Genomic DNA, 17844 nt, shown 5'->3' with positions numbered 1-17844 from the left:
TTTCAGTAAGACGCGCAAACTAAGATTGGCTGCCAGAGTTCTAATAGGCTACTTGACACTTTTTTAAAGTTGGTCTTAAATGGTTAATATTTGTCCTATTATATCAAAAAAATTAACACTATATTTTTTTGCGCCCTAAAAACCATAAAACTTTAATTTAAAAATATATTTTTCTTAGACAGGTGAAAACACTGTCGGCCATGTTTGGCCGATAGATTATCTGTGCTCTGACGTCATGCATTTGTAAACAACAGCATAAGCTCCCAAAGTTAATAAACATGACTTCTATTATACTAGTTTACATGAAAAATATAGTAATTATCGTTATTGTATCATCCGAGAATGTAAAAAACGCATCGATAAAGACCACAGGAAAGTTGTGGATTAGAGTGCCCAGTGAAATAAATATACGTAACACGTGAAGACTTGCTTAAAGGGATCCTATATGACTAACGACTTCAACCCAAATTTATTTTTGCAAAGATCACTTTGTTGTAAGTCTTACTTAATAACTTATTCAATTTATAAAGAGAAAACGATAATTTTTTACGTTTACTATGAGTTTTTAGAAATATATAAAAACTAGCTTATGCTCGTGACTTCGCCCGCGTGGACTTCATAAATTTCAAACCTCCATTTAACCCACTCAGAGGTGGAATTTCAAAAAATCCTTTCCTAGTGGATACCTTCTCTTTACCTACAAAGAACACACCCACCAAATTTCATGTATCTAGGATCAGCTGTTTAGATGTTTAGACTGTGCGTTGATATATAAGTTAGTCACGACTCTAAATTTTATATATATGGATACTACGTTAGTCCCCGCGTCACATCGGGATGACATTTCTTTGTTTACATATTTAATGACGTCACATCATGGCTGACAGCGTTTTCTGCGTTTCAAATAAAAATAAAAACTGTATTTTTTTAAATTGGATTTATATATCCATCCTGCGTTTTTAATAATTGTTATTGATATATTTCGTTGTCTTAAGCAAAATACTATAATAATAATCATTTATTGGACGAAATTAGATATGAGTCAAGTAGCCTATTAAGTAATTTTTGCAAAATATCCGGTCGCGTATCAATGTTTCAAAACATGCTTAAAAATTTAAAACCCTTATGCCCTTTGACTCAGAAGACGCATAGCTACAAACGACCTATGAGTAATAAGCCTTAACTGAGAACGGTTGTGAAGAAAGCAGAAGACCTGTAGTCAGTCTGTTTGTGCGAGTCTTAAGTTGGTTTAATAAAACATTATTGCATGTAGTATATTCTGTACTTGTCGAATCTGATGATTTTCTAAATATATTGCTTATATGCTATTATTCTCATGTTTTATTGACATCCCCATTTAATTCATTAAACGTTTTCCTTCCATAGAATTAGCACTAACCCTTGGGCCGCACCTGCGTCTATCGTGCAATGGTACGATGATACACGCAGATGTGACCAGACATTCACAATATCGGCTATCGTCCCGATAGTTCGCTGCGTATAAGTCACGCAAATTGCTATTGCGCTGGAACCATGTCTCATTAACATCAAAATGACGTATTGACATTTGACGTAATATTTAAGTAAAAATATATCATCAGCTCGGAACTTAAGTCTAGTGCTGACGTCACTAAAATGGCGGCCACGCGCATTAGCAATTTGCGGGACTTATAGCACTTATCGCCCGAGTGACGTGAGTCGTGACGATAAATCAAAGTACCTGCGCTACTTAGCGGGGCGCGTGGTCAGACAGCATTATTTAAGTATTTCGACTGTTCGGAAGCAACAGTGCAGTTATAAATTTTGACTGATTTCCGAAATATTTTCTCGGAGGCTATTTTCTAGATCCGTTTCCTACCTAACTCTACCTACTGTATACCTAGCCTCAAACCTAACTGATACGTATGTCAAAGGTACTTAACGTAAATGTATTAAAGAATAAAATCTAAGTTTAGGCTATCTAATGAATAGGTACCTATGTGATAATTATTTCAAACGAACTCATTAATTTAATTGGATTTTTAACAAGTTTAATTAAGTATTTATTTATTATCTACTAAGGCCAGAGGGCCGATGCGATTACAATAAGAGGCTTTTATTCTTTAGACTTTAGAGCATTAAAAATAAAATAGGTATAATTACATTATTATAAAAATCGGTCAAGTGCGAGTCGGACTCGCACACGAAGGGTTTTGTACTATTGTACACTTAATTTTTTTAATTTTCATGGCGGTCATTTTGAAATCATTATTTATTGCTATAGCGGCAACAGAAATATACATTCAGTGAAATTTTCAAACGGTTCACGAGATACAGCCTGACAGACAGACAGATGGACGGACGGATGGACAGCGGAGTGTTAGTAATAGGGTCCCGTTGGCACCCCCTAGGGACCTAGGCTTTTAAGTTAAAACTTTAAAAGAAAATTAATGAGAATTAAACTAGGGAAAGTGGGTGAGCTAGGCACCTAAAGCTTTTCGTTTCTTGACAAACAAAAACGTTAGAAATACCTATAAGTTCTTATTAAAAAAAACTGAAATAGCAATTTCCTATAAAAGTATAGATTAGTACTACTAAATACTTGGAAGAAAAATATAATGATAATTAAAACTGAAATCAATACCGAGTGGCGAGTGTACTGTGTACCCTACCCTTGCAATACGCAGCACGCTGCGTGTATTTTATTGAGCGTCGAATATTCTAGGATTTCTAGGCTCTCTTTGTTTACAACTTGGAGGAGGGGTCCGTCGTCCGTAGCGTACTCCCATAGAGTAAATTTAAAATAATATGCGGAGTCCGTAGGTACCTACGGTCTATTGCGAATTTCGCAATGCGAATGCGTACTGCGTAGTGCGAGTTGCGACGCACTTTGTAGCAAAAATAAAACCTTAACCTTAAAAAATAAAACCTAGATAGTAAAGCCCTTTCATATTTAGGTAGGGATACCCCACTTGGTATAGTAATCTTACTTTGAAAGTTGAAAATACTAATAAATTATTTGTTCATGAACACTTAACTAAAAAAACTAATAATTTTTTTTTCGTGACGTACCTAACCACAAAATCAAGGTTTTCGGATTTTTCTCTTACATGTGCAGACCTATCTACCTGCCCAATTTCATGATTCTAGGTCAACGGGAAGTAGGTACCCTACCCTCTAGGTTTCTTGACAGACACGACAGACAGATCTTATTAAATTCTAAATTCTAGATAGACAGACAACGAAGTGATCCCACAAGGATTCCGTTTTTTCTACTCCGTGGTTTTTCCTTTTGAGGTACGGAACCCTAAAAACAGTTTTTAACGTGTTTTAAACAAAACGTTTTTTAAACTGTTTTTGTTCATACGTTTCTTCTATTCGGTATGAGTGACAGAGACAACGCTCTATAAAGCCGAAATGCCCTTCATGTACATTACTATCCGCCACGTACTGTAAGGACCTACCATCTAATAAGTAACTAGCAGTGATAGCAGTTGAATTTTCAAAAATCCTTTCTTAGCGGATGCCTACGTCATAATAGCTATCTGCATGCAAATTTTCAGCCCGATCCGTCCAGTAGTTTGAGCTGTGCGTTGATAGATCAGTCAGTCAGTCAGTCACCTTTTCCTTTTATATATTTAGACTAGCTTATGCTCGCGACTTCGTCCGCGTGGACTACAAAATTTCAAAACCCTATTTCACCCCCTTAGGAGTTGAATTTTCAAAAATCCTTTCTTAGCGGATGCCTACGTCATAATAGCTATCTGCATGCCAAATTTCAGCCCGATCCGTCCAGTAGTTTGAGCTGTGCGTTGATAGATCAGTCAGTCAGTCAGTCAGTCAGTCAGTCACCTTTCCCTTTTATATATTTAGATTTTACCTACCTGTACTTAGTACTGAGCCAGCGCGGGCGGCGTCGCGACGAGCGATAGGTTGATGAGGATATACTTTATCAAGCTTTATCATCATCATGATCAACCCATCGCCGGCTCACTACAGAACACGGGTCTCCTCAAAGAGTGAGAAGGATTTTAGCCATAGTCTACCACGCTGGCCATGTGCGGATTGGTAGACTTCACACACCTTTGAGAACATTATGGAGAACTCTCAGGCATGCAGGTTTCCTCACGACGTTATCCTTTACCGTTAAAGCAAGTGATATTTATTTACTTAAAAAACACATAACTCCGAAAAGTTAGAGGTGCTTGCCCGGGATCGAACCCCCGACCTCCGGTTAGAAGGCGGACGTCCTCACCGCTAGGTTATCACAGCTTACTGGATATACTTACTAGAACCTAATGGAAAATTTAGACATGCCTACGAAGTTCAAGTGCACTCAGTCGAATGGCAGTAACTTGTCGTGAGTCATTGTTTCAGTTAATTCTTAGTACGTAGGTAGGCACGGAGTCAAGTTACCATGTCGATATGAATTGATAAGGCGAAAACTTTCCACGATGACATCGTATTCCGTATTTTAAGTGTAATAGAGAGCCAGCGCGTGCAAGACCTTCGTTATTTTATAAAAGCTGAAAGTTTCTCTGCGTATTGTCACCAACACTGGGAAAAACGTCTGTCTGGATGTTTGTTTGAATCATGGTGGCTTTGGGAGGTTACAGGTAATAAAGGTGTAGAAAAATCTTACGTCAAAGTATAATTTTTGGGAATCAACCCATTCGCATTTATATTATTAGTTTTATTTATTTTATTCAGATACAAGTCAGCCCTTGACTGCAATTTCACCTGGTGGTTAGTGATGATGCAATCTAAGTTGGAAGCGGGCTAACCTGGAAGAGGTATGATAGTTTTTATTAAAAGTTAAAACCCATTGCGGGCATCATCTAATTGATACATACATAGATACCTTGCATTCTGGAAACGGTCATAGATGGACTAGGTATTTTTCATCTCAGAAAATCAAAGAGTTCCCACAGGATTTTTAAAATCCTTAATCCACACGAGCGAAGTCGCGGGCATCATCTAGAGTCTAGTATACCTACCTAATAAATGACAATTTCATAACGAGTCGGGTAGAGATAAAATACTTCCTTTATTGTGAAAACTTGTGCAATATTTTGGATAGGTACAGATCGCTTAGTATAAGATTTTATGTCTCACCAAACGTTGCTTGAATTCGAGAGTCGAAACACAATACCGTCAAAGTAAAATGGACCTAAAGTGCCTTGAATTGAAGTCAAAAATTCAATGCGACTGATATTGATTTCGCAACGTTTCCGCTTGGAGCGCTGGCTGTAGATGTGTAGAGAAACTTGAGCTTTAAAACAAGGCCTTTAAGATCCAGTTTACTATAACGTGGAAGTGTTTCGATACTCGAATACTATCAACGTTGGTGAGACATAAAATCTCGTACTAAGCGTACAGTACGCGTCATGGAAATTTATACGAGGTAGTAATTTCGTCAGAAATTACTGCCTCGTATAAATTTCGTCAGAAATTACTGCCTCGTATAAATTTCCATGTAACATAGTAAATCTATCGAGATATTGTGCGTGAATTTTTATGCTGTGATTTTATTTTTACATATTTCGGAAAGATAGATTTTTTGAAGAAAGTAGTGTCACTATTTAAAAGTATAGTCGAAGTGCCAGCCAAGCGGTAGAGATTTTACAGTTATTGAAATGTGTAGGTACCTGAAAAGGTAGAGTACCTTCCTACTAGGGAGTAAACACTAAAATATCCCACTGTACGGATAATTTTATAAGGTTTCTTTCCAACTACGATAGTATAATCGAATTGAAGCTGATCTTGTTAGCTACCCCGTGCCAGTTCTCTTCCAGTGGAAATGGGCTTTAAACTTAATAGTATCTAAAGGCTTTTAGAATCTGTGTCAAGGCACAATCAAGTTAACTCAAATTTGATGGCGTTTAATTCGACCTAAGTATGTTGTATCTAGTACAACTTCAATTATTACTTATAGGTAGGAATGCTGAAAAAATCTATGGCCTGAAATATTTCAGAACTTTCAGCTGCTATTTTCGCCACGGCCGTGGCGGTTAAAATATTTAGGGTAGGTAGGTACCTACTGAGAACTAAAGAGAACTGTCAATTTCATTTTCAACCTAGAGCTTCTCGAAAAATAGGTACCTACCTATTAACCCGCTGACCGATACAAGGTAGGTAGTTCGTCTTCATTTTATAGTTTTTAGTACCTAAGTATTTGTCCTAAATTCCATTTGTAAAGAATAATAGGCATAAGTATCTACCTATAATCTAGATCAATGGGAAGTACCTATCTAGATGGAATGGGATGGTAAGTAGTATAGGTTTTGATCTTTACGGGTCTTGACAGACAGACAGACATGAAAAAAGGCAGACAGACAGATAACGAAGTGATCCTATAAGGGTTCCTTTTTCTCTCTGGAGATCCGGAACTCTAAAAATGGCTTCTGATTTCTAATTCTTATTTTAAATTTAATGTACACTGTAAATACCTAAACTACGTCACACATAGGCACGTAGGTATGTGCTGGCGAGTGACATGAGCGGACATGTGACTGAGATTCGCATTATTATATTGTCACCAGTCACCTCAGACACCTCAGATTCGTAATGATAATGAAATAGTTATTTTATTAATCAGGTAATTTCGAAACAATGAATCTGCTGACGCATCAAGTGGGCGGGCATTTTTATTACTTTGTCATAAATACCTAGCTCTAAAATAAAGTCACATAAAATAAGTAATATTTGTATATCAATTTATAATAAGTAAGTATATTCAAGCGTAATGAATATTCAAGTGGTCATTTACACCACGTTGAATATTTATGGTGTCTATTTATATAACTTACCTACTTATTTAGAAAATAGCTTGTAAAATATATGAAAAGGTAAGTAAGTTTGTAGTATACCTACCTACAGTTTCTCATAAGCGGACCACTTTATGCAGGTTATTCCTATAAATTATACCTACTGTCCAACATTTACTAACGACCAATATTATTTCTTAGCAGGCTGTTTTTGCTTTATTCTAAAGACAAAATGTTTTTAGATGTCACAGCGAGCTCTATAAATAGTCTTCTTGGAGCAACCAAGGGTTATACAGGCTACTTCCGACAAGAGGCTTCAGTAGCGAGTCCTAATTATAAACAACTTAACCTCCAATCCGGGTTTATTAGTCTTGGGATGACCCTAATATGAATCAAACGCAGTTCCGATGTCCACAGTCTTATATTCAGGTACACTTGTAACATCCACTTAGTTTATATCTAGCTTAATTAATCACCTAGTACTTATATCTCGCTTAATTACTTTTATATCGTCCATCTTTTTTTCTCTCGCTCCGTCCGTCCGACGCCGCTACCACTGTCACACCTCCACTCACGGGTGACAGATGGCAGGTTTTCTGTGTTGCCTACAGTCGTCCATCCTGCTCCAGATATGTCCTCATATCTGACCACTCGGCCTTCCAACCGAGGGTAATGCCCTCATACCCATAACTCAATAGGAGCAACATAGAATACCTTAACAGTCCTATATTATAATTAATATGATTAGTATAATAATTCCTCTAACAGATCAAAGCTAACATTGTTAGATTTAACAAGTGCACAAAACAAGTGCCAATGAGACCTACAAAATACTGGTATCAATAATCATTATGTACATTGCAATCAACATCTTTAAGTCTAATTCTTATAAATACACAACAAATCACACTGAGATAAGTAAATAGTAAATACTATAAGTCATTCTGATTTAAGCTTGATATTAAGAAAATTGTATGATCTAGTTATTGTTAGTGATATACGTATACAACCAATTCACAATAGTATAATCAAATATTGAAATCAACACAATTTATGTTAATACTTAATACAAGGAAATTATAGTGAAATCAATAATTTTATTTTTAAATATTATTATGAACTACATATTCTTCAAGTTTGTATTTGTATTTAGTAATACGTGAATAAATATTTGCATGGCAAATGTGGCAATACTAATTATGAGAATTATAAAACATCTTTGGTAATTTGCATTTAAAGCGAATAAAATATAATCAACCTTAAACAAAACAACAACGAGGAAAGAAAAGAAGGATAGTGAATTATCACCAACTTGAATTCTGAGTGCTAAGTACTCTATGATTTTAAACAATGTCACTATCAGTTTTCAATTAAAGTAAGTTTGTTTGCCCTTTCCTTCTTACCACTGTAATGACATGAATTCTAATCCTACATAATGCTCTAATGCAACACAAATTACAATATTTTCACTAGTATATACATTTTAAGAGATATGGTAAGAGTTGTTGGATCCCATTGACCATTACTAACACTTTATACAAAATTAATCACAAAGTTTTACAATATACTAATGAACCTAACTACTTCTGTAGACTTCATAATTTCTTTAAACTTAAAAATAAATTAAAAGAATATCTTATAATCCAATGTTCTCATACAATTGATGAATATTTGATATGAGTTGACCTTGATTATAATGTCTTTGTAGTGTTTCATGCATTACCAATTTGATTATCGTGAATTGACATTTAATTATTCTCAAGTGGTACCTACTGATTGACACCGTTGAAAAAAAATAAAATAAAAAAAATATATATATATATTACAATATAAGTATGTAACGTAAAACAAATAATAAGAAAACAATATGCCAATCTTTAATTGCATATATGTAGTATTATACTAAGCAATATCGGTAAGTATATGAATAATGATTGTAAAATAATTTTGCAGACCAGAAAGGCAGAGATGTCGGCACAGATATTATGTGACCATATTTTGTACTCTACTTGAATAACAATAAAAGATAATTACCTATCAAATTGAGTTATTGAATATTGAACCTATGTCTACGAAGTCAAGATAAATAATATGGTTAAATGTAGTTGTTATTATTAATAAGTACTAAGATCGAAACAAACCACAATGTATTCTAAGGAGACCCCAATAATCATATTATTCCAGAAATTTAAAGAAACATGAATCCACTAATTGATAATGATACACACAGTACAGATCACTATGAGATCTACAATGTGTAAAATGTAATCCTATATTTTCAAATAACTGAGACGACTGCCTCTGACTGTATCTCGATTGTAGCACAACAAATACTATTATTAATATAACAAAATAAGTCACAATGATGTTAGCCAAGGTATTATTGTATTATTATAAACTCGTTACCTGTGATGCCCCATATCATCCTTGCACTAGGGGCAGATGCATGCATAACTGTGTCTACCATAAGCCCCGTAAGTGCGATAGAGAGCGCAACAGACGGCGTTTTGTTGCCCCATTTTATTGTCTCGCAAGCAACGAGTCCTTCATGGCACTATAGACTTAATTGATGTAACATACAATAAAATCTGATTTCTGGAAACTTCCATTCTTGTACATTCTTGAGCGCGTAAGGACGAACGATGCCAGAGACCCTCGTCCTCTTATGATAATATGGTTAACTTGAACACGGTGATTGAGGACAAACAGCACCAAACGCTGCACCAACCCAGCGTCATGCTGAGCCGTGAATTGCCGCATCGGTCACCGTTGCTTGTCTCGTGTCAGTGTGTAACAAATGAATGACAAAGATGTAGGAAATTATTTCGTGATACATTGGTGTACTTATACGCTTTAATAACATATCAGCGATCCATACATTAATACCTAGCGAGTGAAGTAAGCAAGCCTTCGTGCGCGAACTGCTTATATAGTCTATTGGAATAGATGTTACTTGAAATAGTATTTAAGAATTTGCTCTTTACTGTGCTGTTTCCACCAAACATCAACGTAATACAATGAGTGACTGCGAAGCTGTACATTAACATGAACCGATATTTAGCATTTACAATCAGCATGTCATTTTAGATCTACTTTAAAGGGTCTATACAACTTCTAGCTACTACGTACCGAATTCAGCAAGACATAATTAATATATCATTACGGAATACGTCAATTATAAGAACTTTAATTTGAATTTAAGTAACCCTTGAACATTAGTGAGTATCTGCTAGAACAGGTAAAGTGATTTCCAACCATGATATCTACTTCTGTACCTCTATTCTGTAGATAAATCTATTATTATTAATAAAAAGGATACACCCTTTCCACTTGCCGACCCCGAATTAGTCTGCTTGTTTTCCATCAAATTAACTAGACTCCCTCTTGTCACCATCGCGACCCGATCAGTTGCTGAAGTTCATACTGAAGATCACCGTCCACTCGCATCGGGATTATCGAATCAGGTTTTACCAGACTATTATTGTTCGTCATTTTTCAGACGCTTCGTCAGCCGTTTTCCAATTCGTTTGTTGGTTCTTACTAGGACCAGCTTTTGTCACCGGAATACGATCCATTGTTTACGTCAGTATTGCCACCTTCCATTTGTCATTCTTGATTCCTTATTCTTAGGTCTATATTATAGTCAATGCTGCCCTCCTTTGGCACGATTGCTTTGACACAATTGGGACAAGTTATATTACATAAACTATTCTCAGTAATTACCGCTTATCACACCAGGAATAAGTCCATACATAAGTCGGTATTCTTTTCTCCCATTTGCCACTTGGTTCATCATAAAATATTCTCAGGAATCACCGCTTATCACACGAGGAATAAGTCCATACATAAGTCGGTATTCGTTTCCCCTATTTGCTTGTTGGCTTATCATAAACTATTCTCAAGAATCACCGCTTATCTCACCAGGAATAAGTCCATACATAAGTCGGTATTCTTTTCTCTCATTTGCCGGTTGGTTCATCATAAAATATTCTCAGGAATCACCGCTTATCACACCAGGAATAAATCCATACATAAGTCGGTATTCTTTTCAACTATTCTCAGGAATCACCGCTTATCGCACCAGGAATAAGTCCATACATAAGTCGGTATTCGTTTCCCTTATTTGCTTGTTAGGTTATCATAAAATACTCTCAAGAATCGCCGCTTATCACACCAGGAATAAGTCCATACATAAGTCGGTATTCTTCTCTCTTATTTGCTCGTTAGGTTATCATAAAATACTCTCAAGAATCACCGCTTATCACACCAGGAATAAATCCATACATAAGTCGGTATTCTTTTCAACTATTCTCAGGAATCACCGCTTATCGCACCAGGAATAAGTCCATACATAAGTCGGTATTCGTTTCCCTTATTTGCTTGTTAGGTTATCATAAAATACTCTCAAGAATCACCGCTTATCACACCAGGAATAAGTCCATACATAAGTCGGTATTCTTCTCTCTTATTTGCTCGTTAGGTTATCATAAAATACTCTCAAGAATCACCGCTTATCACACTAGGAATAAGTCCATACATAAGTCGGTATTCTTTTCAGATATTCTCAGGAATCACCGCTTATCGCACCAGGAGTAAGTCCATACATAAGTCGGTATTCGTTTCTAATATTCTCAGGGATCACCGCTTATCGCACCAGGACTAAGTCCATACATAAGTCGGTATCCTTTTCTCTTATTCACTGGTTGTCAGTTCGTTTAGAGTCTAAAAATAATAATCACATTCATAACAATGACACGTTATATCATAACAATATTAAACACCATTTTTTTTTATTAGCTTCCCCAAGACAGCCACCAGAAGCGATTATTTGTGTACAGTCAATAGAATGAATATTATAGTGTCAACGTTTATGGCAAACCCGCTAAGTGTTTGCTCCCTTAATATCTCATTTGATTAATCTTCTTCTTAATTTGCTTTATGGCTTTCAGTAATTTGATTAATGATTTGAAAGACTAGTTATCGAGACTATTGAACTCAACACTCAAATCGATATTCTCAACTATTTGTGGAGTATCTACAGTAGTAAACATCTTTAGTTCACCGTGGGCTCTACCGCGGTTGTTTGACAGCTACAATGTCACGATCGCAATCATCTCTGATTGGTTAATGCTCGCTCACTATTGGCCACAATGCATTGTTGCAACAAGAATCGCACAAATTCAGCCAATCAGAACAATAATGATTGATGCAGGTTTTAGACAATCGCCCTACGTGTAATGTCTGCAGGTGATAATAATTGTGCAACTCGTTTGAAATTTTAATATAATTTAAGGGCACACACACAAGAGACAAATCCGTCTTTTGTTTATAATAATTATATTAATAATTTATTTATTTAGTAAAAATATGCATCTCATAAGCTCCTTTTTCCAAAGTCAAATAGCTAGTCAAAATTTGGGCAGTAAAGGTAGGGAATCCGTTTCTCCACTATTTATCCGATGGGGCTTGCAAGGTTAAGATTTACACTTCTCTGTATACTGACAATTTCATTTCTTATTTCAGATCTAAACCTAAGTCAGAGATCGAATTATTCGTGCATTATTTATACCCGAGAAACAACGATATGATAAAATTATGTGTTAGTAGGCTATATAAAGAAATACAACAATCCAGACCCTGTTATACATAACATTGCCACAGTCATTGCCGCTTCATTTAATAACACCTTCGTAACTCTCTTTTGTTATTAGAGACACATCTTTTAAAGTTTCCTTTACTCGTACATAAAAATTGAACTTCGTAACTTAGTATTTCTTTCTAATTTCTATTATTACAGCAGATAGTATCATCTATTAAGTTGGTAAGCCAATCCAATAATAACAACAGTAAATATGATGTACTTGGTAGTTAACCTGTTGTTCAGTGTGTGTTTTTCCGAGGTAGTAAGTACCTAAAGGCTTTGATTTATGAAAGCAGATTGTACAACAAGGGCACCAAACAAGCCACTTGAGCCGAGTTATAAACACTGATTTTCACTTCGATTGCGAGGAAATGTAACAATATAATATTACTATAAGTACATATCTATAGATTGACCGAAAAGAGTAGGGATTAAATGAGGGTGCTGTAATGAGTTTGTAGGTAGGTATAGGTCGCAACCTCAATACAAGTGCAAAAGTTCACTGGCACCATAGAAATTACATAAATTCTTTCTCATCCATATGTCATTCAGAGAGACTGTTGTTTACCTCTAAATACCTTGTGTATAACAGCATGAAACGCACTTTAGTCCTCTTATAGCCTGCGTAAAATAGAACCTTACGAGCATGAGAAGTGGAAACGTGTTTTTATTTTATTATTATTTTTATTTTCCAAATTCTAAAAATCACGAATGCATGTCATCTATTAGTATAAGAGGATGTCAGCTACTAGTGACTTTATATGAATGTGATAGCTCACATAATTTTACCTTTTTTAATTATAAAACTCTAAGAACATTTGAAAGAACCACTGTTATGCTGATAAATAAATATTTTAATTCAAGTCCATTTATTTATTTTCATCTGATCTGATCAGTTAAATTCACTTTAGGTTAATATAATAATGATTCAATTCATTTTCCTTTCATAACCTCACCTCTCCTTAAATGGTGGTTGCAGCAAATGTAATTTATAATTTCCACAAGGGTGAGCAAACGGAACAAAAGTACATACTAGCACTTAATATAAATTTTATTGGTATAAGAATCAAATAAAATTCCAACATCCACATGGCTACTTTCGTGAGCATGAGTGTTGTATGTCTTTCTGTTTCTGGTATGTACATAGTTAGATTAATTCAAACCTGATATTTCATACCCTATACTTACTAGGTATTCAAAGTAATCTAATAACTCTAATTTGGTCGAATAAGTAAACCTACAGATTCAAAATAGGTTCAATGTTACCTACTTTATCTAGTGGACCAATTAATTATTTATTAGCTGATCCACCCCAGGTCTAATTTTCCAAAATCTTTTCTTTATGTCCAGTAGTAGCTTAGTAGAGAACTCAAATCATATTTGATTATGCAGGGCCTGCGGGTTGATCTATGTCTGTCAGTACATAATACAGACTATTCAGTCGGTAGATAGGTATTCAATGGGTGCATCTGGCAATCGACTCTATTAGTCTCCCTATCACTGTCTATCATTCTCACAACCATACCATGCCTACCATAGACCCAAATCCAAAAATCTTACATTAAATGGTAGGTAATGAAAACACATGCACCTGACACATATTTCAGGCATTCTATCCTTAAATTGTACTAAAATATTACTATGTGTATAGTTAAGTATGTAATTATTTAATTAAAGAAGAATAACTACTCATATTGAGACTATTCAATTCAAAGTTTTAAGACTTTATTTTAGTTACTAGGTAAACTAGATTTGCCTCAATTAACCATAGTAGTATTCAGATGTTTCTTACCTTCTTATTACTGTATTACATAACAATACCTTGAGGTTACAGCCTCCATCATAATGAGGCAGGCCGGGATGGCTTTTTTTCTTTTGTATCATTACAACAGGCCTCACACCAAGAGTTACTGTGTTCTTATCCGATCCATGCAGGTACATGACTGCTTCCAATCACAACTTGAAGGTTATGTGCACTTCTCCACCACAGATGCAGGCCAAAACCACTTGTTCATCTCACATTCGTCGACCTCATCGTCAAGTCGGGGTCACAGGGTCGTGGACATCATCAGAAAAGTTGTCAAAACATGAAAAAAATGGTAACAGTTGAATAATCTCGGAAATATTTCATTTAAGTGACACCAGTATCAAGTACATACCTACTTGATTATATCAGACCCCTGTATATAACCCAAATTTTGCACTAAAACCATTGATTGACCCATTGATGTAGATATGACCGTTGTTATTGTAAGATTATTATTTCTATTTTTAACTAAAGCACATGTACATATTTCTTTTTTTTAAAATGATTGTTGAATGATTTAAATTAAGACTTGAATAAAATTATACTGTTAACATTACTTCCTAGATAGATAAAGTTAAGTAGATATTCATTCTAAATTTTCACATTTTATTATGCTATGATAATGTACTATAGGTAATAATTTGCACACTCAGTTATTGGTTGAATGTGTTAGATCAAAACAGATTTAAGACCAAATTGTACCACATTCTAGCAAATAAACTCTATTTTTTATATTTCTACACTAGCTCATGTATCAAGTACTTACCTACATAATAATCTAATTGTTTTCTTGATTCTACTTTAATATAGGTAGGTGCCTATTTGGTTTAAAGTATTTCATATCACTTATTACCTTATTTCGATTTTAAAATACAAGGTGTTAGTACTACGGTGCGTTGCATCCAGTCTTGAAATTAAACTACTTATAACTTCATAGATCAAATCTTGGGCTAGGTATGTCCCTACATAATAATCCATTAAAGCGGTCAGAACAAAACTATAATCCCTTACTTTGAACTCTCAAATAAGTCATAATGCTGATATCTACTTACTATTAATAATTATAGCCTTCACTTACTCTGTTCTAAAAGTATCAATTGGTAATATTGTAACTTATCAAATACCTACTTAGGTATTTTGATGCAGTAATCTAACATTAGGCACTCTTAATATTCACCCATGCTTTAATGAACATCCACTGTAAGAAGGTAAGTACACAGATTCACCGTTTCAATACAACCTATGGATGCATTGGACCCATCGACCTACGTACTTCTGCTTGTTCCAGACAGTGCAAGGTGCTTTCCTCAAACCAATCTCTTGAGTAGTTGCGTTGGAGACAAGCCCTCCAACTCGATACAGGTCTACTCAAGTACTCCCAAAGTAATAGTGTAGCACCATTGCAGTTTGTATATATTTCATATTCACTTTGTTATTCGTTCAGGTAGGTTTCTTCATATAATTTCCGATATAAGTACCTAATAAATATGTTGCTATGCGTCTTGTACAGGCACTTTTAACATCTTCCAGGATAGACCCGCATTTTTGGGCATGAATCACATCCAATCTTCTGATATAAACAACTTAACCTCCAATCCGGGTTTATTAGTCTTGGGATGACCCTAATATGAATCAAACGCAGTTCCGATGTCCACAGTCTTATATTCAGGTACACTTGTAACATCCACTTAGTTTATATCTAGCTTAATTAATCACCTAGTACTTATATCTCGCTTAATTACTTTTATATCGTCCATCTTTTTTTCTCTCGCTCCGTCCGTCCGACGCCGCTACCACTGTCACACCTCCACTCACGGGTGACAGATGGCAGGTTTTCTGTGTTGCCTACATAATGGTTGCAGGAACGAATCCTGAGGATAACCTGAGTAGGTATAAGTCCAGAAGACTTCCATCTTAGATTGGAATGACTGTAGATCGTAAACTGTGCTGGAAAGCCATACTTTTAACATGTTTTTAAAACGATGGTTATTCAAAAGTTACTCACATAAGGTTTAAACAGCTTTAAGAAATTCTTTAGAGGCAGCGCGGACGAAGTCGCGGGTATCATTTACTATATACCATAATTAGATAGATATACCTATTACCTAGGCTTACCTAGGAAGGTAGGTACCTACTTAATTTGAATAATATGCACAACTTACTGATACCCGCGACTTCGTACGCGTAGATTTACATTTTTAAAAATCCCGTGGGAACTCTTTGATTTCCCGGGATAAAAAGTAGCCTATGTCACTCTTTAGGTGCAAGAAATCACGTTGATCCGTTGCTCTGTTGCGACGTGATTAAAGTACAAAGCAACAAACCAACGAACCAATAAACCAACACACTTTCACATTTATAATATGGGTACTGATTCCCATATAAAGTAAGTATCATAAAAGAACTGTTCCGCGTAAGTAATCAATACAATGACATTGTAGAATATAGTCATCAATGTGCGTTCAAGTAGCCTGATGCGCCGACAGTCAATACCGGATTATACCAGATCGAGGGGCGTATTGATTCCACTACTACGGCTAGCGTGTTTATTAAGATTTTTTGTAATAAGCTTTTGCTAAAATTTACCTGAAAAACTAGGTAGGTACTTAGGTATCTGTAATAAATGTAGCTTATAAAATATTCCTACCTACCTACCCCCCTGTTAGTATACATAGTAGGAAATACCAATTAAGTATTATCTATCCTTATAATATCTAGCCTTATAAATTAAAACAATATAAGTAATACAACACTTTCTGGACTCTGAGCTCGTTAATATTTAACAATAATTTGGTAATTTCCAATGTTTGTCTAAGTACATTCGTCAGGATTGTGCGTTGGCTACAAAATATTATATAAAACTAACATGTACAATCAGCTACAAAAATATGCAAATATTATAATAGTTTTGTAGGTAGGTGTGAATATAACACCTCCCCTCTTAGATTGAAGATTGGGCCTTCGGTATGCGCGATCTTGGGTTTGTTATTGGCAGGTTTACTTCATCTTCATCTTCTGTTTTTTTTTTTATGGATCACAAACAGCTTTTACATTTTTACTTAGCTACTTATTTCTAGTTTGTACATATGCCTATTAAGTGTTCACTCATTTACATTATATCTATTGAATTTTGTGCGGGATTTGTGCTGATTGTAGCCATTATGATGGTTTTGGATGTAACCTTTGGATTGAATTGATCTGGTTGGTTTGGATTTCATAAGCAGAGTGATGCTAGGGACAACATTTTCATATTATGTAAGTAGGAAAAAAGCATTAATATGCTCAGTGTCAAATAGGCAAAAGGCTTTAAAATAAAGACTAAAATTATACTTTTGACATGCCAGTTGACACATAAAGTTAACAAGGCGAGTAAGTTCTAATTTTGTACGCATTATACTTACTTACAAATAATGTGACTAAACGAATATTGCCTAAGTACCTAACTTCAGGTTTTATTAGTCAGTGTTATTGTTAATTTAAATATCTAATACATGAATGATATATCTTTTATGTTTGTGATTTTATTTCTCATTTCCTATCCTTGAAATTATCGTGATTCGTAGGTAATAAAAAATGCTAAAAACTAACCTAAATAATAGTACTTATGTTGTGACTTGTGACATATCACCCGCTCACACCCGCTCCGCCGA

General features: G+C 35.1%; 1 protein-coding gene across 1 annotated transcript in view; it reads right to left on the bottom strand.

Moving 5' to 3' along the window:
- LOC117989342 (inositol-tetrakisphosphate 1-kinase-like) overlaps positions 1-17844 on the bottom strand; it is a 218837-nt gene that overhangs the window by 164611 nt on the left and 36382 nt on the right. The gene's annotated exons all lie outside the window — the stretch shown is intronic.

This window comes from Maniola hyperantus, chromosome 16, assembly GCF_902806685.2.
Source record: "Maniola hyperantus chromosome 16, iAphHyp1.2, whole genome shotgun sequence".
Taxonomy (NCBI): domain Eukaryota; kingdom Metazoa; phylum Arthropoda; class Insecta; order Lepidoptera; family Nymphalidae; genus Maniola; species Maniola hyperantus.
Note: the sequence above shows the minus strand (reverse complement) of the source record. Positions and strands in the feature narration are given on the sequence as shown.